Source organism: Phocoena phocoena, chromosome 7, assembly GCF_963924675.1.
Source record: "Phocoena phocoena chromosome 7, mPhoPho1.1, whole genome shotgun sequence".
In the NCBI taxonomy this organism is placed as follows: Eukaryota; Metazoa; Chordata; class Mammalia; order Artiodactyla; family Phocoenidae; genus Phocoena; species Phocoena phocoena.
Genome location: NC_089225.1, coordinates 80,093,717 through 80,117,201, shown reverse-complemented (window position 1 = coordinate 80,117,201; position 23,485 = coordinate 80,093,717). Strand labels below are relative to the sequence as shown.

Genomic DNA, 23,485 nt, shown 5'->3' with positions numbered 1-23,485 from the left:
TCAGTAACTAGGAATGCAATTAGGCCTATGCTTGGCACTTCGTTAGCTCCCAGAGCCAAGAGATCTCAGGGTTAGGAGAACAAAGCTACCAAGATGCTTTAGCTGTTGACTATGGCTGGCCCAAAATTCAAGAGTTAAAGCCTGAGAATGCTTTACCCCTTTACTTTAATTTCCCGTTTAAGTAACTTCCAAATACCAAAGCTTAGAGGACCTAGAAGGCAAAATCCTTTCCACTACTTTATCGAAAAATTATGTATGCTGTGATTTATTGCTAATGCTGGTCTTTCAAAGCATTAGTCAGGACACCTGCAAACCTTTGGACAACAGCTGTCAATACAAGTTTAACATTTCATGGGTCAGCACTTAAAATCTGACAAATAATAAATCATGCTTATAACCTAACCAGTGTGAGGCACTGGGTTGGTAATCTATTGAGAGTTGGTTTAAAAAGTATAAACCACAGATTACATTATAACTCAGCACTTGGGAAAATGGAGACTGGGTAAAATAATGATTGTTGTTACCACTTCTCTTTCTTCGGTGGTAGAAAGAACTTTTCTTTTTACATAAAGATACTTCACTGTCTGTTAACAACATAAAATTTGGTTCTTACATTATGTGTATGTGCTTTAAAAACAAAGAATTTCTGCACTCTTTATAGCTATATAGTGAATGTTCCAAAGGGGACAATACTCTATTTAGGACTTGCCAGGGCAATATTTGATAGCAATATTTAACTTGTTTTGGAAGATATGCATCGATTTTTCAGGGATGTAAACATTTTCATCATTTCCGTTATTAAAATATTATAAGTAACTGCTTGAGCCCTGGTAGAACAAATGCTATGTATCAAATACCCACTGGTGTGAGGAACAGCTGGATACGTCTGTCTAGAAATGGCTGTGATATATTCCAATATACTTTAATAGGTTCACAAGAGAAAAAAATTAAGGTCCTTTAGTGGTATGATGACTTGTTTGTGGTACACAGTCTCTGTGTACCTCTCTTACCTTCTTTCCACATTGGCATAAAATTTTAGGTCAAGTCAGGCTGTCAGTGAAGACTGCATCGGCATTAGGAATCCTAAAATTCATTTAATGCCTTCTTTCTGACCAGAGGTAAAGCACTAGCTAAAGGTAGAAGTGGAGTCAAACCTTAGAGAAGCAGCCTGGGCAGAAGGACCCCTTGGGACCTACAGAGAATTTTCAACATCTAATGAAAGTGATTTCAACTTCAGTGTTCACCTCAAGAAAAATAGGAGAAGCCCAGACTCAGTTAGGGGCATTGACATGTATTGAAGAAAATGCTCATATATACTTCCGTATTTAAATTTCTTTGATTCCTTTTATTCAAGCCCCTTAAAGAGAGTTGAGTCATTAGTAACTATAGAAACATTAATACCAGTGGTAGGCAGAAGCTCACAGGGATGCCTGATTTCCTGAGATGGCCCAGACATGCAGGGCTAGAGCTCCCAGGAACCTTGTCTATCCTATGTGACCTTTTCCCTTCACCTGAGGCTGACTGGTCAAAAGGCGGTCATCAACCTAAGTTGGATAAATTAGGTTCCCTCTTCTTGGAGCCTCAGACTTTGAACTATGAACCCCAGCACGTAGACGTCATCAGCACTCCATCACACTGACAGCAATGCCTTAGAGAAGAGACCACAAAGCCCTATGTCGAGTCTGCAAGGCCTTCCCTGGTGGTGGCCCTTCATGCAGTTTGAAGGTTCTACCATCCCTTCAATGCTATAGATGCCCCAGGATCCTGCCAATAAAACAATTCAAAAATAATTCTCTTTTGGTTTAAGCTAGCCAGTCAGTTTCTGTAGCTTCCAATCAAAAGAGCCCTGTAGGTTAAGGACATTAATACTTTAATAAGAAGCTACGTTTTGTTAAAGGTGAAGTAGAAGGGACAGGACCATAATTCCTTCTGTTTGTAGGAAACTCCATTTTACAGATGCTCTCACATGTGATCACTGTGAGGGCCAGGGAAGGGTTGCTATTATCCCCTCAGGAGAGAGAAAAGGCAAGGACAGCTCAGAGAGGGTACTGCCTCTGTGCTGTGGCCTGATTGCTGGCAAGTGGCAGAACTAGGCTTAGAACCAGGTCTCCTGAATGCTGGTCAAGCACCCTTCCCACTACACCTCGGTGTGTATGTATATATGTAACCATAAAGGAATCTTACAGGGAATATAAGAAAAACAGAGCTATTCTGAGTATATACATCTTTCCATTTTTTCCTACCCAAGTCCAAACCAAGGGCTTGGGGAAAGTCTTAATGAAGTAAAAAATATAAACTATTGCTTTATGATGATATTTGTCAATAAAAACATTAAGACCAAGAAGTGCCTCTTTTTGACACGGATAGTAAGTTTACCTTCTCCTACACATTTTAACTATTAGCAGGGAGCAGCCTTTGAACTACAAGGCAGTGGTGTCCAAGGTATTTTCATCTTACATGTTTGAACGAAAAAAGGTTTGGCTGTTTGTTTACGATTCATATATATATGTATTATTGTACAAACTATATATAATCGTTTGTTACGATTCATATACATGTATTATTGTATATACATTATAAAACATAAAAAAATAGAATAGAATGACAGAATTGATGTACTATTTTGCTAACCATGATGTCCCAAGTCAAATACACCCAGGACGAGATTCATGACTAATTAACCACGGTGGATGTAAATCTGTACGTCTTCCAGATAATTTAGAATTTTGGTGGCCAGCTTCTTGCAAGATCGGATTAGATGAACACCGTCATTACCTCATAACAGGGCCGACAGAGTTCATGTTAAACTTTGACATTTTCTTGTTGCTTGCAATATTAAAATTGTCTTCAATTTATGGGAATTCTTTGTAGAATCTTTTTAAGACTCTGTGAGGGTTTGTTAAAACTAAAACATAGAATTTGTAAATACAGTTGACCAGGCATGATATATTCCGCAAAATAACCAAAGCAGATGAGCCAGAGGGGAAGCCACTGTGAAGAGGAGGCCTCACCTCCCTCCCTCCAGGTGATACTCGACCATTTGACACGTGGACCCAGGAATGATGCCAGTGCCAATATAGTCACCATCTGTTATCATAATGTTTCATGATAATAAAATGAATGTAAATGAAAATTCTAATCACTGTCTTTCTCAACGAAATGAATCTTCTCAAGAGCTCCCTGTGGGTACATATCCTATTTTGGAGGCCACTTTGCCAGGCAGTGAGGCAGTAGTTTACTTCTAGAGTCACTTATAATCACAGGAATCTCTTGGCCTAAAACTATGCAGGACAAGGATAAACCAACCTGGGTTGGAAAGAGTTTATTTTGCCTTTTTTAAAACTTTTAAAATTATGAACTCTAAGCCACAACCAGAAAAGCACACGAAACATTAATGTTTGATGTATATACTGTGTATTACCCATGCGACTGCCAGCCCCCTGTCAAAAACCAGAACGTTGCCAGCACTTGCAGGAGCCCCGCAACTCCTCTCTCTCTCCCTGCATGCCCTTCAGAGGGAACCACTATCCTGATTCTTTCAGTAATAAATTCCTGGCCACTTATGTCTGTAACCCTTAGCAACAGAGTTTACTTTTGTCTGTTTTCATACTTTACATAAATGAAATAAGATTGCTATGTATACTTTGTATCTTCTTTCTTTTAACATTACGTCTTAAGATGTATCCCCCTTCTTGTGTGTAGCACTAATTTATTCTTTTTTCATTGCTGTATAATATTCCGCTATATAGTTATAGGCATCTTAATTCCTTATGATTACACAACCGTTTATTCATCCATTCTACTACTGGTGGATATTCTGTGTTTCTAATTTGAGACGAATACAAATAATGCTGCTAAGAACAATTTACACATCTCTGGATGTATGCAAGTGTACATTTCTCTAGAATACACAGACAAGTGCACACCTGTGCATGCATGAGAGTGGAATTGCTGGATAGGACCTTAGTTTCTAAGACAAAACAAAACAAAAACCTAAGAAAGGTAATTCTGGTGAATCCCTTAGAAATCTATTTTAATATAAACTAACTCTTAACGTAGCCATGAGGAAAGCTCATTAAATTACTAGATTTATCTTTCCCTAGACTTTCACTCCTGCACACTGACTAAATCTGAACCAAGACATTAAATGCATTTAACTCTGTTAAAAAATAGTTTGAAATTTTCCAATGAATTTACTGAAGCCAATACCCCCAAATCTCCTCTCCCTGCCACATATATATATTTTTTACATACTGTAATTGCATTTTTCCTTTTAATGAGGGCCAATATTGTGTCTACCGAGAGAACAAAATGTTCATTCAAATTTTAAAGCAATTTTACACCAAAAGGTTTCGAGTTAGCACTCATATTGATAAAGCATGGAAAGTCAAAAATGTTAATCCTGAGCTAAACTGAGGAGTACAAATACAAACAATAGAGCTTAATTCCAACCTCAGAGTCTCCAATGTTTCATGACCATCATGAGTGATCTCCCAATGGACTACAGAAATGGGACATACTTGGATGACAACATTGTGGCACCAGCAAATCTGCTCCTCCGTCTCCCACTGTCTTATTGACAAAAAACATAATAACTAGCATCTATGATAATGCCAGGCACTGACTGCATATTAGTTCTTACATGCAATGCCTTTTTTATTCTGTTTTTTTGTGTGTGTGATACGTGGGCCTCTCACTGTTGCGGCCTCTCCCGTTGCGGAGCACAGTCTCCGGGCGTGCAGGCTCAGGGGCCATGGCTCACGGGCCCAGCCGCTCCGCGGCATGTGGGATCTTCCCAGACCGGGGCACGAACCCATGCCCCTGCATCGGCAGGCGGACTCTCAACCACTGCGCCACCAGGGAAGCCCGCGATGCCTTTTTAATCCTTAAAACAACCCTATGAGCTATGTACTATTATCCTTCCCATTTTACAAAAGGAAACTGAAGCCCAGAGAGGGAAAGTAACTTGACCCAGGTCCCACGGCTGTAAGTAGTTGGGTTGGGAATCAAACCGGTTCCTGGTGCCTCAGTTCACACTCTACGGCCTGGCAACATGTTAGTTTTGTTGTTGTCATTGTTGTTATAATTTTGATTACCAAGAAGAATAGTTCTTTAAGACCAGGGCAAATGTGTGAACCAAAGGGGGAAAAAAAATCTATGTATGTTTGTTTTTATTGGAAAATTTTGTGGAAATGATTGTAACCAAGCAACTCTAATTCTGGGGAAACTAATTAAGAAATGAATTAAGGGATTCGATGGATACGCAAATTAGTCATTAGAGCTTGAAGATCTGGAGTTCTGGTCTAAATCCAGCTTTGGCACTTGCATCCCAAATAAACATGGCCAGATAAGTACCACAGCTCACAATTAAAATGCATTTACATGGCTTATGCATCCGCATGGGAGAGGTCGCTCCCTAATTGAATTCGGACACCTCTTCAGTTACTGTGGGTTTCATTTGCCATCTCCCTGTTCTTTTGTGACTGCCGGCAATAGGATTATGCTGAGGGAGAAATCATTTCAATCAGTGATGTCTGCAGAATGAGCGTAAAAAGATAAAAGTAAAGACTTTGAACTATAATTAGAAAATTCCTTAAGTGTGCTCATGTGACATGGGTTTGAGACTATGACCGACTGGCAAGAGGAGTTACAGAATGGACGTCCAATGTCACTGTTCTGGGATGAGCAGCCAGTAAAACTGGTGTTCCAGCGTGAGACAACCGTAATCTTTCGCAGGCCAAAACATTCCTGCTTTCTACCTCTAATATAATGAGTGACAGACAGCTGGAGGCATCTCATTCTCCTGACAAAAATATGATCAGAATTGTTTTCAGTTGGTACGTCTTTCCATCAAGCTGTTTGTTGCCTTCCATCAGAATAATCAGAGTTTCTGATTATCTGGTACGTTCCAAGAAAACAGGAATTGATTGTGCCCTTGCTTGTCTGATGGGGAGAAGGCTGCCAGAATTTACATAGTAACTCTTCAGTTGCCTAATGGAAAGAAAAACTAAGCTGTGTGTGTGTGTGTGTGTGTGTGTGTGTGTGAAAGAAAAACTAAGGGGGGTGTGTGTGTGTGTGAGAGAGAGAGAGAGAGAGAGAGGAAGAATCAACCAGTAGTTTCCATAATAATTCTCTTTGAACAACAATAAAGAAAATGTTTTCGTGGTGATTCAGATTTCAGATATGAGGAAGTAAAGTATTCTATTCCATTCATGGAAAACAACCAACGTTAATGGCTCTTTTCAAAAAGTTACAGTCATCTTACTACTGAAGTTTCAGGGTTATGTAAAAAGAATCAAGTTTAAACATTCATGGAAACATCCAGGTACAATAAGACCTCATTATTTTGGACTACTTCAATTTGGAATTTACAATCATTTGACAGGATCTAGACCAGAGGTGATCTTTTCACAGTGAAAAATGGCTTGCTAAGCAAATTACTTTAAACAAGCAAGACTGCTGGGGGGAAAAAAATAAAAATAAAAATATTTTTGTAAAGTATGAGGAACGAAAAATAACAACATGCTTCCCCTCCAACAAATACTTGTGATGAACCCAGTCAAATACCAATAACTGATAACAATAATAATTACCATTTAACTGAAGGTCAATCTTATATAGTCCACTTTACATACATGAGCTAGAAATATCCCAACAACTCTGCAAGATGGGTATAATCATCCCCATATTAAAGAGAAGGAAACTGAGGCTCAGAGAGGCAGGTGACATGCAGAGACCGTACAGTTACTAGGCAGCAGAAGCAAGATTCAAAGCCAGGCTGTCTGGCTCAAAAGTCTGTGTCCTTCCACTCCCCATCAATGCTGAGTGAGCACTGACGACTGCGAGCCAGACTTCCAGATTCACTGGACCAAGTTCTTCGACAACAGCAAAAATGGTTATCACTTCAAGGAGGGAAAGCCAAGTAGTCTGGCCCCAGAGCCCACCACTCTTAACCATAATTCCTTTCTACAACACAATGATCTCTATAAATAAAGACTTTTCTCCCCTGGAACTTTGAGGTATTTCGCATGCATGAAAACTACAGAAATCCATAGAAACGTCGATGTAGGTGATGTAGGTGGAGAGGGCACAGGTGGGTGGAGGAGGACTGCTTCCAGTCCTCTGCTCCTTGCCTCCATCCCCCATCCCCCACCCCATCATGAGCGACGTGTCTCTTCGGTCTGTACACCTATACAGGAGCACTGTGGTGCTAAATTCCTGAAAGGCTGACAGACTGTGACAAGAGCTGTGGGAGTCAGCTGCAGGTGCAGGGGCAGCCAGCCATGTGGGCAGCAGGCAGATACAGAGAAGGGAGGGATCCGCTCTACTTACCTGGGAACCAAGGAGATATTCCTGACAGTGGTCAGAGTCTGCAGTGCTCTAGGAGAAAAAGAAATTTGGGAAGTCAGATCTCACATTTCAAAGCCACACCACTCATCTCCCTCACACCCACACCCAAGCACAGGCTCTGGAGTCAGGCAGACAAGGAATTGGGTCTTACCTGTGACTTAAAGCCTCAGTTTACTCAACTGTAAAATGGGGGACAATATCAATAATAGTAGCTTCCTCACAGAGATGTTGGGAAGGCTGGATAGTATATAATTTGTGCAATGAATTTGGCACACACAGTAGTGATATTTTAATAACAACATTTATTACTTTCATTTTCATTTCATTTATTACTGTTATTTACTAACAACAGCTAACATTTATTACTTTCTTACAAGGTGCTTGGCGTTGTTCTAGGGCCTCAATGGGTTAACTCTTCGATACTCTGAGGTAGGCACTATTACCACTGGCATTTTGCAGATATAGAAAATGAGGCGCCAAAAGGTGAAAGTACCTGTCTCATGAAAATATACAAGGGGCTTCCCTGGTGGCGCAGTGGCTGAGAATCTGCCTGCTAATGCAGGGGACACGGGTTCGAGCCTTGGTCTGGGAGGATCCCACATGCCGCGGAGCAACTAGGCCTGTGAGCCACAACTACTGAGCCTGCGCGTCTGGAGCCTGTGCTCCGCAATAAGAGAGGCCGCGATAGTGAGGCCCGCTCACCGCGATGAAGAGCGGCCCCTGCTTGCCACAACTAGAGAAAGCCCTCGCACAGAAACGAAGACCCAACACAGCAAAAGTAAATAAATTAATTAATAAACTCCTACCCCCAATATCTAAAAAAAAAAATAAAAATAAAAAAAAAAAAAAAATATATATATATATATATATATACAAGGCAAGTGATGGAGCTGGGATTCTGTGACCATCTGACCACAGGGCCTAGACTTTAAACCACAGGGATATCCTGCCTAATTTATCACAAATAAATGTTAATTACTGTTATTATCATTATTGTTTCTGTAATGATCTCCTTTCCAAAACATAGCCTGTAATATCCACACAAGCCCAGGGAACTCACCATTCAGCTAGTAACCACTTAGGCACAGAGACTGGGCTCCTAAGTCAACCAGGCAATCACTCACTGAGTCAACAATCTCTTCAAGCGTTCCCTGAGAACCCCTCTGCATCCGTTGCTCTGTTAAGTACCGTGTGGGACTTCAAATGCTCTGGTCACTGATCCTGAAAAGTCAGCTCAGCCTCCATGAAACAACCGGGGAACGAGGACAGGAGGGAGCACTGGGAAGGACGGGACAGGACCTCAGGACGCTGGATGCTGTGCCTGGCTTGGCGCCATCTCTCTAGGTGACCTTTTCCAAGTCAGCTGACCTCTCCGGTTTTCATCTTTAAGTGAGAGGACTGACCTAGAGGCCCTTAAGCCCTGAGATTCGAATCCACCATTCTATTCTGACTCTCTTGTAATCAGTCTCCCTTTCCTCCGAACAGTCCATTTCTGCGAGAATATATTGTAACCCTTCATTTCTCTAACACACTGACTGGACACAATGCCAGGCACTGTGAATAGCGCCCAGGATTAAAACACAAGACAAAGCCTACACTTTGTAATGAGCTCTGAGAGCACGATGAAGTCTCACCACGGGAAATCTCGGCAATTGGAAGACCAGGGAAGAGGGCAGCCCTTAGGACACCTGCACGTGCCCGGTGGGCCCCCATCGGGGCTCTGGGTGTGGCCCCGAAGGACTCTGCACCAATCTTAGGACCCAGGGTCCCGGTGTCCCAGGTGCCCAGCAATCTGGGAAGGGGGTGCCATGCTAACCTTATGGGGCAGATAAGAATGTCTGTGAAAAATAAGGCACAAGCCAGACAACCAGGGAGATGCTTGAGCTGAGGGTTAGGTTTGTTTTCTGAAAGTAATAGTGTTGTGTGTAATAAACCAAAGAGATGAGAACTCAGCCGGCACTTAATTACTTGACTTTCTTCACTTTGATAAAGTATACCAATGGCCATTTTGATAGCGATCTTTTATGTGTGTGTATGTGAGTGCACACGCGTGCCTGCTTCTTTGCGAAACACTTCAACAAAAGATGCTACCGACTTTATTTAAAGATAAGTTCATCACACTTAAGATATATTTGCTTTTACAGAAACTCCTTGGAGGGAAATAATTCAGTGAGTATAACACTCCCATTAAAAAGAAACTGATTTTAAAATGTGCTTTTCAAACTCTGACAAAAACAATTCTTTGATTTTCTTTATGTACCACAAAAGGCAAACATTGTTGTGTGGACAATGTAACAAATAACATGAGTTGTCAAATGAGACATTAAACATTTATTGATTTAATTTTTAATAAAGACTTTTAAACATAACCCAAAATGTCCATCAATCTTTGACATGGGAGGAAGTAGCACTTTGGTAAATTCCATCTCCTACCACAATTGAAGTCGCGGAAGATGTTTATGGTTTTTAGAGAGGGCAATGACGGTATTCTTTACAGGATGGTCAAATATTTGCAGCATATAACATTAGAAGACACAAAAAGGTAGAACATAAAAATGTATTATTTTGACAGGTATTTAGGTAATGGATACACCCTCTTTGCTATGTCTCTACCAAAGTACCCAGTGCATGGGAGTCTACAGAGAATTTAGTTCCTAAATTGGCTCCAAAAATGTTTTAAGCAATGGCAACATTGTTAGAGAACATGAATAAACTTCAAGGATGACAGCTCTGAGGAACAATACCCTCTTGGATATATAAATTATAGCTTTCTTAAGCCTAGAAAGAAAAATAAAATAAAATTTTAGTAGTGATCATCCCCGGGGTGAAGAATTATGAGTGATTTTTTTCTTCTTTATAATTTTGTCTGCTTTCCAAACTTCCTATAATGAGCACGTGTAACTTTAACAATTTGAAAAAAAAAATCTTTTTACACTCTCAAGATTCCTGATGTAAAAAGTGAAAAGGCTTTGGAACCAGACAAACTTGGATTCAAATCCCTGCTTATACCCTTTCTAGCTTGGTGCCCTCAGATAAGTTACTCAGCAGCCGAAGTTGAACATGAAATGGAAATAATAATACATGCTTAAAGCATCATTTTGACTGTTAGAGGTGAGATATTGTAAATGCTTAGCACAGAGTAGGAGCCCAATAAATGACAGTCACTCTTCCATTTATAGTACACAGGCAAGAGAAGTTAGGCTCTTCTAATAGCAGTAAATAAATTTGTTGGTGTTTATAAACTGATGCTTCAGGCCGTTTGTTTATGGAAACACTGAGTTTTTACTACATAATTTTCAGAAATTTTCTAACAATTAAAAGTTCAGAAAAAGAGTAAGTAAGAGGCTTCCACCTCACTCTCCCTTTCATCACATTGATTAGATTCCTACAGTCTGAGACTCTTGGGTTTACTGGTATTTGCCACTTGGCGGCTGCGTTCAGAAATCCTCTGGTTGGGATGGGAGTTGGGAGAATGGGTTACAGTGAACCCTTTAGAGAAAAGAGAAAGAAACCACAGCTACCACAATCAAGATCTTTTCCATATTGTCATTCCTTATGATGAAAGTGAGCATAATAAACTATGGGATTGCTTAAATGAAGGGCGAGGGACTAGATCAGAGATTCTCTGGCTTTTCTTTTTTTTTAATGGTAGTTATGTTGATATTTTCATCCTATTCATGTGAAAGTAGTTCAGTCAAGTAGGTTTATGATAAAATACATGTACCTAACAGAATATGGCTGGTGGGGGTATGTTGCCCTTGGTTATATGTTGCTGTACCTGACTACAGCAAGAAATATTGATTTAACTGGCTTTAGTATCAAGTCAAGTATTTGTTGACACATGGAAATGAAAAATATCAAGGAAAAGCTTGATATATAGGTCAAATCCCATTTCAACTCACTCCAAGGGACGGTCCAAAGTCTTCTGCTGCCCTAAAATTGTGTTCTGAACGATGCTTGTCCCAATCATAGATTCTTCTCACTACAATGGGATTTGCTACATAAATGAATACTGGTATAGATTTTTCGGCAGTACAATTTATTGTAGAAAGTACAGCTCAAAAAAAAAATAAAATCATGACATACTTAACCTCTCCCTCTCTCTCAACCCTGGAGGCATATTTTGCTTTCTACCTGAGGTGTGAACTGTTCTCTCCTTTTCAATGTTTGATTGCTTTTTGTTCCTCTCACTTTGCCTAGTACAGAGCAGATGCTCAAAACATAGCTGATGAAGAAATGAGCTGAATGAAATGCGGTACCAAAGCAAATAAGGGAAATTCAGAATAGTTTCCTGCACAGAAGGAGAAACAAAATTTAGAAATTGATTCAAGATGAGTATAGCAAGCAGGGTTAGCATTCCCAGCTAGCGGGCTCAAGGAGTCCGGGGCTCCGTGGGCCCTCTGTTGGCTCCCTGCTGCTAAGTGTTCATGGGGATCTGTATAAAACATCCAGCACTTGGTTGACCCACACCCCGCCGATCTCCGAGGAATGCCACGGAGACATTTCAGTCATTAAGTACCTGAAGCACCTTCATAAGGGTCCTACAGTGAGCCCAGGCTGGGGTGGCCAATGAACAAATCCTGTCCTTTTAAAGGACAGGGAGAAAGGGCCACCACGACCACCTGGGAGGCAAGGAAGGGAAGGCAGGTTAGCCGGCAGCAGCCCCAGGGGAAAGGGAATGAGCGCATCCCCTGGGGTGGGATTGATTCTCTGGCAGCCTGACTCAAAGGCAGTTTCTGAGCCCTTGCCTACGTTACCAGGGGCTGGGGGGAAACCACAGGAGACTTCAGGAAAGTATGCATGATGTCCAGTGTCAAAATTCCTAACTTCTCCTCTTTCATTCTCCCCTTTGGCAAAATGATTGCTTTAATAATCAAAGAGTTTCCCATCATTGTTTATAATGCAACCCTGTTGGAATATGCTTTTCTATCTGATAGTCTTTTATTGTGAGCCTTTTTTTTAGTTGAAAGCTAAAATAATGCATCAAATATACAAGTTTTGCTTCTATCTTGGAACAACATAATAGACCTAAATGGCTATTTTTATAAAGGTCTGTGCTGTGTTCAAAGGAACCACCTACTGATGCCAAGGGCTTCCTTCCCTCATCGAGGGATGTGCCACGGGAGTGAGTAGTTAAGCTCTGAGAGATGCCAAGCTCGCTGGGCACTGGGGGCTTCCTGGGCAGAGAAAGGGCCTGTCCCTTTATTATTGGATAGAGTATAAGCAAAGAGTTAGGAGGGTCTGGAGAGGTTAGCCCCAGGAGTGGTGTATTTTTACATATATTTTACAAATATTCCCATTATTCATTTGAAAATATTTTAAATGGTAAATCGGCTTCTCCTTGGGAGGCATGACCTGTGGCCATTAATTAATAACTTGGGAGCTAACCATGAAAGCACTTTTGAGTTCACCCACTGGTTTGCTCAATGCATTTAATCCTCCCTATGACCTTTGTGCAGGAGTCATTATCTCTGTGTGAGAGCAGAGGGAGCTGAGGCTCAGAGACAGTAAAGCACTTTGCCTAGTGTTAGACAGCTACGGAGCGCGCGCTGGATGGAGCCACATCTCGGATCCCATCCACAGATTCACACCCATCGTCTTGTGCACAGTTCTACCTACTCACTAGCTGTGCAGCAAGCGCAAACTGAACTCGCTGGGCCCTTCCCACCTGCAAACCACGATGGGGCACAGACTCTCCACAGGCCAAGCTGGTGGGCGTGCTGTGTCGATACAAACCTTCTTAGTCATTGGGCTACGACGGACACTGTTCCTCCCTTGTAAGAACTAAAATGACCGAAGGAACGCTGGGACACTTCTAAGGCAAATGTGTAAGCTCAAGGGCTATGAAAATTCAAGAACTCAAAAACCAAAGATAACTTTCTTGACTAGACAAGAGTTGGGTATGAGCTCTGCAACAAAGTAGCTCTTGGATATGAAATATTACTACTAGGGTATTTTTTTCTTTCATTTTTACTAAGAACTGAAACCTACAAAATGACAAACCAGGATTACCCTATTAAAAGACAACTTCAATTACTCCTTTGTTCTAAGAAACTGTGTGTTGGGTACTGACTGGCAATACCTTATACCTTGATTTTCATATTAATTATGCGTTTTTCCTTCAAAAATTGACTGCCACACTACACGCTGTGAGTCAGATTTGAGAGCTGCCAAGATAAATGTTCCGAATGGCTGACTTTTTAAAGACAACCTGTCAGTTCACCAAATAATTCTTTGGAGGTTTGTCCCAGTAAATGTTACGTCTCCCCTATACCTATACTTATACCTACAGCAATTGTTACAGCTCTTTCCTGATGTAGCATCTTACAACTAAGGCTAAAGAGTTTTCCTTTCAACCCCTAATATACAAGTAATGAAACTTATAACCCCTTTTGACAGCATCAATTTACTTTGGCCCTTACTGTTTAATTCCTATACTGATTTGTGTGAAATACTCTGATTCCTAGCGAGATAAGTAATTCTGGCCTAGTCCATCCAACTAAAACAAAGATGACTTTTGTGCTTTTGACTAAATAAATGTTTTCTTCCCTGAGGTTTGCTTTCATCAAATCATCATACCAATGTTTGATTTCCTTTAGTTAGCACCTTATTTTAATGAGGCTTGATTCCAAAACATATAAGAACATACGCACACAAGAGGTACTATATTGAGTAAGCCAAGAGTTCCAGCCAAGTGTCCTATCTTTTATGTGGCACCAAGTGACATTTTGTGAAAAGCACAATGGTAACTATTCATGCCGCCAGCCTTAAAAAGATAGGCATGAACTGCCTGCCAGAATGGGAAAGCTTAAGCTTTGAAATCAGACAGCTGGCTTCAAATACCATCTCTACCACCACTATCTCTGTGACCTTGGGCAAACTACTTGTCTCCCCTCAGAGCTTTTTCATCCAAAAATAGGGGTAACAGATGTACCTCAACGGGGTTGTGGAAGAGTTAAATGAGAATTTTGAGATTAAAAAACCAAGCATATAACCTGGCATATTAAGGAGATACTAAAGACTTGATCATTTTTTTCTGCCTCTCTGTAAAATGCCATTAGTAATTCATTGTGTTGTCTATGCACACAAAAAATGTAAAGGATATTAACTGTGCTGCTCTTTACGACAGCAAAGAACTGGAAATGGTCTAAGCATAGGGAAATGATTACATTAAGGTACATTCACATATTGAAATATATGCAGTCATTCCAAATATTTCTCAAATAACGTTTTTTGACAAGAGAAATTGCTACCCTAGAATTTAAGTGAGGAAAACAGACAAGAAAACCTGTATAATAACAATAATAGCTCACATGTACTGAGCATTTACTATGAGGCATGCACCATGCTATGTACTTTACATTCATTATTTTATTAATTCTTACAATAAACCTACTAGATACATGTATTATTATCCCTATTTTATAGAAGTAGAAATTGAAGTTTTGATAGTTAAGGCAATTTACAGTCACTACATGAGTAGCATAGCCAGGACTGAAATCTCCAAGTGTCTGATTCCAAAGCACTTTTAACTACTATGTCACACTGATTGCTCAGTACAAACTGCCTAGGTCCACCATGAAGCTAGTTTAAACACACACACACACACACACACACACACACGTATGCACATACAACTACACATACATCCATGTCTGGAAGGAAAACACACCAGATACTAACAATGACAATCTCTGGGTGGTGAAATTTTAGCTGACTTTTAATTCTCTTTTATCCATTTCAGTATTTTTTCCAAATTCAACGAGTATGCAATTACTTTTACAGTCAGCAAAAACGTTTTTCAGAAAAAAACTTGTGAGAGTATTTTGGAAAATCTAAAGCACTACCAAAGAGTAGTATTTTTAAGAAGCAAGAGTTTATTCCTTGACTTATTACAGATTTAAGTTCCTCGTGCTACTACTCTTCCAAATTATTTTTTCTTTCCATCCAGTCCAAGGTAAAAAGTGTGTAAAAGACTATTTTGTACACAAGTAAAACAAAACATAGTACACAAACACCATATGTATAAGTGACAGACATTTGATATTAATATAAAAGTCAAAGAGTTTGTGTGAGAAGGAAAAAAACCCCTCTTTGAATAATACAGGATTTTCCATTTAGAGAAAACACATCCATTAGTGACATGGTGCCATCAGTGCACCCTCTGTCATGGTCACAGTTAGTGAAACTGTCATGGAGCCATTTACATAGACTCCAGCATGCTATTTGGACATGATTCAGCCTGATTACTGTCTGTCCCAGGAGATGTGAGTATAATGATGTGCTGCAGTGACACCTAAGGAGTGATTTCCTGTCCCACCACCAATTAGTTTCCAAAGCAATGATTCCATAAAGAGAACTGAATGATATACAAAAAAGCAATTCCTTTGAACCAAACAAGTTCACGTGATTGAAATTATAGGTGAAGTGTGAATTTACTTTACAAAATTATTTTTTAATAAATTAAAAATATTTACATATGTTTTTTAGTAAACTTTTCTAAGGAAAAATGAATGCAATCTAAAAGTTACTCCAATTCATCTCGTTTCATTTTGTAATATAGTTCTATGATTGGCAATAAGTGGATCAATAACGATAGTGCCACTAAGGCATCTGACTAAGTCTTTCCTAACTGTATCCTCTTAGAGAGCTTGGGGGCAAGAAAGTAAACACGAGTGCGAGATGATCAAACTAGTTCAAACAAAGAAACAAAAAACAGCTAACACAATTCATGTATGGATGTCAAGAACTTTCTTGCAGAAAGATACAGGGCTCTCTCTGTCTTGGTCCACATTTTATCAATGACAGAGGAAGTACCTTTCTCAAAATGTGTAATTGACAAATAAGTGAAAAATGTACCACTGAGAGATTGAACTTTTAGAAATTAGTATTCAAAAATGTCTTGATGGAGAGGAAAAATGATCTGCCGAAATGGGACAAAATGTAACAAGAATAAAGGTAAAGTCCTCTACGTGTGTTCCCAAGGTTAACTGCACAGATACAGAATACGGGAGAGCTGGCTTTGTAGGGGCTATCTAGAAAGAGACTGGGAAGTTTTACTTGACTTTGAATATAAACTAACAACGTGCTGCCCCTCATTTAAAATGGAGGCCAACACAGGATCTGACCAGATCAGCAAAAGAAGGTGCCCTGGACGGGGAGTTAGCTGCAGCCGTGTGTCCTCCGCCACTCAGAGAACTCAGGAGCAGGGTATTGAGTTCAAGATGCCTCGCTTTTAAAATGGCACAGGCAGAGTGGTGGGCGACCAGAGTGTTAACAGGATGGCGAATCTCAGCCAAAAAACTGGAACCACGTAAGCCTGAAAAGAGAAGACTTCGAACAGGAGATACAATAGCGATGGTCAAATATTTGAAGACCTACCACACTCAGGTACATGACTATTCTGTGGCACTCCCAAGGGCGACAGGAAACGAACAGGGAAGCTACAGGGAGGCAGATTTCAGTAACTGATGTGCGTGATAATGAGTATTGGTCCAACCACAAATGAGACAAGGTCCAAATCTAAAGGGGCTCAAGATCTAGGAGCACTGCAGGCTACCGTGGGCAGCAGTCCTCAGTGTCACAAAACTGTGACCACCTCGTTCTTGGCAGGGTTCGAACGGCAGCTGGCTGACTGGGATACTGTGGAAGGGATTCCTCCTTCTGGGGGGACCATTAGGCCACAGCATCCACTATCTCTTTCCAGTGCCCACCTTCTATGCTTCTAATTTCACATCAGTAAAATTCACGAAGATACTCAGTGCATTTATGTAAGCAATAGCTAAATATGCCTCGCCTTAATAAATGAGAAATAACTATAAACTTAAAGACAATCCAGGAGATTCAGAAGGTGAAATCCTACCAAAGTTTGGAAATGATAAATTAATGTTGTCATGACAATCTTAGATGATATCACCCATTGCAACTGCAACAGTTCTTGCTCTGGGGCTACCAGAACAATAGATGAGTTTATATATTCAGTGCCACAAACCAGCACTAAATACTATTTTTAATGCTTTTATTTTTAATTTTAGAGGTAGTAGGTTTATACTCTCTCCTTGAGTATTCTCAGGTTGAATATGACACTATACTGAGGCTGTGGTATTGCAGTGGGGCGATCGAGATTACATCAAGAGCCCAGGAAGTCACTGGCAGCCCCCTGCATGTACTGAATCCAGTCCACCATTCAGACTTCACAGGAGAAATGAATGAGAAAGGACAAAGACCTTCTAGATCAGGACATTAGCAGTCACAGTAGCCAGCATAACATCTTCCACTTTCCCCTTTAAAAATTATAGGGCTGCCCACGTTCCTGTAATAAACACAGGTCGATCATAAGTGGCAGTATGTCAGATCAGACTATCTTACTGCCGCTTATGGGTTTCCTCGGTTATATATTAGCAAACACTACAATACAGGAAAGTGAGCCCTCACTGAGAACAACACTGCCTCCAATCAAAACCATTCTCTCCTGAGTATACTAAAGCTTTTTCCCCCTTCTTGTAAGCAACAAAGGCTACAATAAAAGAACTTCCCAAACACCCACAGTTAAGGAAAGAATGGCTCCTACAAAGTAAGTGTGAAATCTGTCCCTGGTATCTAATTTGTATATGAATCTTCCTTTTCAGGGTATTTTAGTGGCTTCCTTTATCTATAATTTATCAGCAAAGAATAGAAATAAAAATTTATTTTGATGGCAGTGCACCTGACTATTCAGAGACTCGAAAACTTGCTTTGTTTATTCTTGTATTACCCTGGCAGAGGATGTAAACGTGCCTTTTTTTCCCCATGGCTTCATGTTGTATTCATAATCCCAGACGAGTATTTTCACAAATGCAAACCATTAGGCAGGACAGGCCTTAAGCAGAATGTGAAGGCAACCTCCCTCTGGTTGAATTCTGACCCTCCTGGCCCAGGTTTCTTACCTCCTCCCTATCAGTCTCAGGGAAGGGTCCATAAAATCATTCAGTCTAAGGAGCACATGTCTGACCAGTTTAAGTTACCACTTTCATAGCGTTGCATTTTAGGCCCTGGTGCTGGGCACTTTATACCTTGTTTTATTTAGTCGTAAAAAATCATAACAAAGCAAGTAGGTATTAATTTCACTCCATAAATGAGAAAACTGAGGTTCAGGAAGATTAAATAACTGGCTCAAGTTCATTACAGCCAGCCAATTACATGCGTCAAAACCAGGCTTCTCAACCATCAAATCAAATCTGTTTTCCTTCTCTTCTAAACCATACTGGTCTTAGGAAAGAGAATAGTTTTTATCACGCAGGCTTTTGCATATTAGAGAGCAGGAAAGAGAAGGTGTTGATATTTGAAAAGCCCTTTTGAGCAGAATGAATTCTGAAATCACACCATAAAGGCAGCCACTTTTCTTGCCCACACTTAAGACCAGCCTTCTCACAGGGAACAAAGAAGTGGATGTACCATAATTTAGGAAAATCAGCCCTATACTTGCCTTCCCCTTCCCCTCCCAAGTTGCACATGTGGTACAAATGGGACCCAGAGACCAGTGGGGCAGCCAAACAGTGTTTGGTGTCAGGGGTCTGGAATCAGGGAAGAGCCAGTATCACGCAAGCTCTTCAATTCCACAAATACCTATTAAACTAGCTGAGTTTCCTGCCCATTGCTGGCCGGTGTTATAGAAGCTTGAAAGGGAGCAGTAGGCACTCACTCTAGGGCTTGTATCTCAGAGGGAAGACTACTGGCTTAAGAAGGCTTAGAGATATGTGATGGGATCCTTACCCAAGGCAATTTGAGTTTCCTACACAAGACCTCAAATCAGGACTTGGAAATGTGAGAGAGAACCTGGGGCACAAAGTGAAAAATGTGGTACCCAAGAATGAGACAGTTCTGGCTTCCCAGGTAAGGCCAGACAGACTGCATGGTTAACCCAATGGAGAGTCACTCGGGTACAGGTGGAAAGGAGTTGTAGCTCCTGCCAAGCGCCCAAACTGGTCCCAGATCCTGCAACTGGGGAAGCAGTCACCACACGAGGGTGGTCACCACTTTCTCAGGCCAGTCTCTGTACAGGTATGACTTTCCAACTCTTATTTTTAGCCTAAGAACCTTTCCTCCTACCAGAATCTTATACCAATGCCTAATATGTAAAAGCAAATCAAAGCAACTGCCCAGGGGCATTCTTCTCAGGACCAAAGGGCTCAACAGAACACAGCACACAAACCACCAGGAGAGAGGCGCTGAGTCCCACAGCCTATCAGACTCACCCGCACCTGATTCCTGAATTTTTCCCGTGATAGTCATGGCTTCTTCCCCTCACCTCCAGGTTTCTCCCTCCTGCTCCATCCTGGTAAGCTCTGGTTTCCCAGCACTGGTTGGCTTTTCCACTTGAAAACAAAGCTCTGCATATCTCTAAGGACATATTATCTTCTGGGTCCTTGTGACAAGGTCCTTGGGACCCTGAGGAAGGTCTGTGTACCTTCCTCAAGCCGTCTGGGCCACATGATCCACAGACTGCTGCCCTCAGTATCTTAAGGCATAACTGAGGAGTACTAGCTGTTGGTCACCTCATTTTGTTTGATGCGCGATGGCTTTATCGTGTACGTATTATTGAGGCTCAAGACAGTGGAGGACCTGGGACTTCTCCCACTGGGAAAGGGTCCATGGCAGGATGGAGGAATCTCAGAGACCTAGGTGTGGCTCTTGGTGTTTTGTCTGTACCTCACAAGCAAGAGGCTTCCCGGGACTCCACTTGCCCTGCCCTAGCTCCTCCTGTCTACCTCAAATCCTCCCTCTAGCACACAGTATCCCTGTTTCCCTCTCCTGATGGTGACAGGGTGGGCCTGGCAAGACAGATGTGCCAGACTCGTGATTTTAGCCCCGTGCACACTGTATGAAGGACTCCTGGCTGTAGTTTTCACAAACTGTCTCTCTGATTCTGAATCTTATCTAAAGCACTTTAATATCTGTGGACTTAAGAAACTGAGCAACTGCTGCTTCTCTATACCTGTAGGGCTGACTTAATCATTCAAAAAGCTCCTGGGGGGCTTCCCAGGTAGAGAGTCCGCCTGCCGATGCAGGGGACGGGGACGCGGATTCGTGCCCCGGTCCAGGAAGATCCCACATGCCGCGGAGCGGCTGGGCCCGTGAGCCATGGCCGCTGAGCCTGCGCGTCCGGAGCCTGTTGCTCCGCAACGGGAGGCCACAACAGTGAGAGGCCCGCGTACCGGGGGGAAAAAAAAAAAAAAAGCTCCTGGGCTTGGCTCATACAGGATGCATCTCCTGGGAACAAGGAGATGTTCTATAACGATGCTGTCCAATATGACTATTATGCAAGACACACAGGTAGTTGAAAATTTCCTAGTAGCCATGTTAAAAAAAAATAATATAAAGAGAAACATGAAGTTAATTGCAATAATATATTTTATTTAACCCATTATATCCAAAATGTTACTGTTTCAACATGTAATCAACAAAATTTGTTCATGAGCTATTTTACATTCCTTTTTGCATACCAAGTCTGAACCCGCAGTGTATTTCACACTCATAGCACATCTCAGTTTGGACTGGGTGCATTTCAAGTGCTCGGCAGCCACAGGCAGCTAGTGGCCACGGTACTGGACAGCACAGTTCTTCAATCTCTTGTCTGTTCCCATCCCTCCTCTCGTTTCTCTCCTGTAACAACTCATTTCCTTTAGTAGGGATGCTGTGGGGAGGGGTAGTCAGTGGGGACCTGGATCATTAGAGAAGACTTTGATACACACCTGAAGGGAGAGCCCAGATCACAAAGGAGCTTTTGTGCCAGGCTAGGGATCTTAGATTTTATCCTGGAGAAACAGTGACTCTGCTGAAGGATTTTAAGCAGCAGAGAGTCCATGATCAAATTTGCCTTTTAGAAAGGCGGCAGTGTGGGGAAGGGATTGGAAGCACGCCAGGCAGAAGGCAGGGAGACCAGTTACAAGGCTACTGCAGTAACCCTCAAGAGTGATGAGGGCCCGAACCTAGGCAGTCGTGGTGGTAATGGCCTAGAGAGGTGAACGCAGATTCAAGGGCTTGAGAAGACATCAATGAAAAGTACGGGTTGAGGAAGAGTGAGGATCCTAGAACAGCTCCCGGATTTTAAACTTGGTCAAGTGGATTTCATTAATTGAGGTAGAGAACACAGAAGGAATATGCTGGCTACAGAAGTAAGAGTTCTGAACTCCCTGAGTCTAAGACACCTGGAGCAGATGTCAGAAGAGTTCGGAGTTGCAGATTTAGGAATCGATGGCATATAGGTGGTAGCAGAAGGAAAGAGTAGGTGAGCAGAGGGTTGAAGGGGGAACCATAGAGGGTACCGAGGTCTGAGAGGAGGAGAGGAACCAGCAGAGAAGTCTAATACAGAGCAGTTGGGCAACAGGAAAGACATCAGGAAAGGAATGACTCAGAAAACAGGTGGGCAAGGTTTCAAGGAGTAGTGATCAGTAACACCAGAGACTCCTGCACCATGAAGCTGGCGGTCTGCAGCACAGAGGTGGCCATTATGAGAGGACAGGGCTGTAGAGGGTTGGGGAGGTGTGGGTGTTGTGTGAGGACCTGTTCTTCAAGGAGCTGCCTTCTAAGCCCAGGAGGGAGATGCAACGTGACCAGACCAACAGGGAAGGGGCCGCAGGGATTTTGTTTGTTTTGACTTCTCTTGTTATTAAAGAACGGAAAGGCTTATGAATGCTTATGCGAGGAGAGAGAAGGCTGGTTGAGATCCTGAAGGAAAGCGAGATAATGGAGCAAGGTCCCTGTCCAGACAGGTGAGCCTCTGACTGGAGGAAAGTAAAAGGTAGAAAAGGAATGAGGAAGAAGGGCCTGCCATTTATAAGGAAGATACAACGTGACCATTGCAAAATGACTTTTCTTTATTTAGAAATATACGTGAAATATAATTACAGGTGAAGGCTTTTTTTCTTTAATAGTACTACACATCATGTATAAAATCAGATAAAAGTCACTAGTTTTCTGGAGCTCCAGTCGTGTGGTCTTGGTGTATTACCAAATCTTTCACATCCCTTTGGACTTGGCCTCCACATCACCTCAGGGGATGTTCATCACTGGGAAGGGCCACAGCGTGGTATATAGCTGGTGGCCTCTCTGATTGGTCGGTGTCTGTGCCGAACTGATAGGTAAATATTTCCCGTATCACCACGAATTACCTTAAAGGGTGGTGTAAGAAAAAAGCCACTGATCAACTCTGCAGATTGATCAAGCTATGTAACTTCCTAGAGCCCCCTCCTTAAAAGGATACATGACCCCTACCTTGCAAGATAGCTGTTAGGCTTAAATAAGTGGTGGCCATCAGGATGATGACGATGATTGTATTCACTTTGTTCTGAATTTCTAGGAATTGCTTGCCGCTGTTAATGAATCAGTGCTTGGCAACAATTAGCATCTTGATCCCCCAAGGAGAATTAAAGACTCAATCCTAGCGTTAGGAAAGGCCCCTAAAAATCCTAATGGCCATCTGACATCTGCATCCTTTCTTTGTCCAGTACATATTCAGTCGCTGCCCTCAAACTGCCTGGGCTGACACCTGCTCTACAATGTACTCACTACTCAACCTTCCTAGGCTTCAGTATTGCCTGTCAGTAAAATGGGGGGCGGGGGCAGTAGCACTGCTTTGAGGAAGAACAGAGATGATGCAGGTATTGAGACATTGCCTGGTATATGGTATAGCTCATGCTTAAATACATTTAATCATGGGGTCTTACCACCTCATGAACTAGCAGTCCATAACAGAACCACCTTCCTTATACTGACCCCAAATCTGTCTCCCTGAAACTCACACCCATCGGTCCTAGTTTTACAGTCCATGGAGTAGTTATACAGAATCAGAATCTGGGAACTATAACAGTATGTTTACTCATTTACTGAGCTCTGCTAGGGTCACTGGGCAGGGTCCCACAGATGGCTGGCTACTTGAGACCACAGTCAGTGCTGACCTCTTCCTATTTACATTACTATGAAAGTTTCCATCTTCAGTGGTGTTTCCATACCGCAGGAGACCTCTTCAAGCATTCTAAGCCAGTCGGGTGCTACCCAGAAACGCACCAGTTATACGGCTTACAAGACTTATTTTGTGCTTTATGTCATGGTCAGTTCAGCACTTGGCACCAAAGTACCTATTTCAGGTCTCCGTATC

At 41.8% G+C, this 23,485-nt stretch overlaps 1 protein-coding gene across 2 annotated transcripts in view; it reads right to left on the bottom strand.

Moving 5' to 3' along the window:
* Positions 1 to 23,485, bottom strand: part of SPATS2L (spermatogenesis associated serine rich 2 like) — a 169,572-nt gene that overhangs the window by 139,669 nt on the left and 6,418 nt on the right. For both annotated transcript variants that reach the window (XM_065880343.1, XM_065880342.1), the window contains exon 2: positions 7,333 to 7,380. The gene's annotated coding sequence lies outside the window, so the exon portion shown is untranslated. The remainder of the gene's footprint in view (positions 1 to 7,332; positions 7,381 to 23,485) is intronic.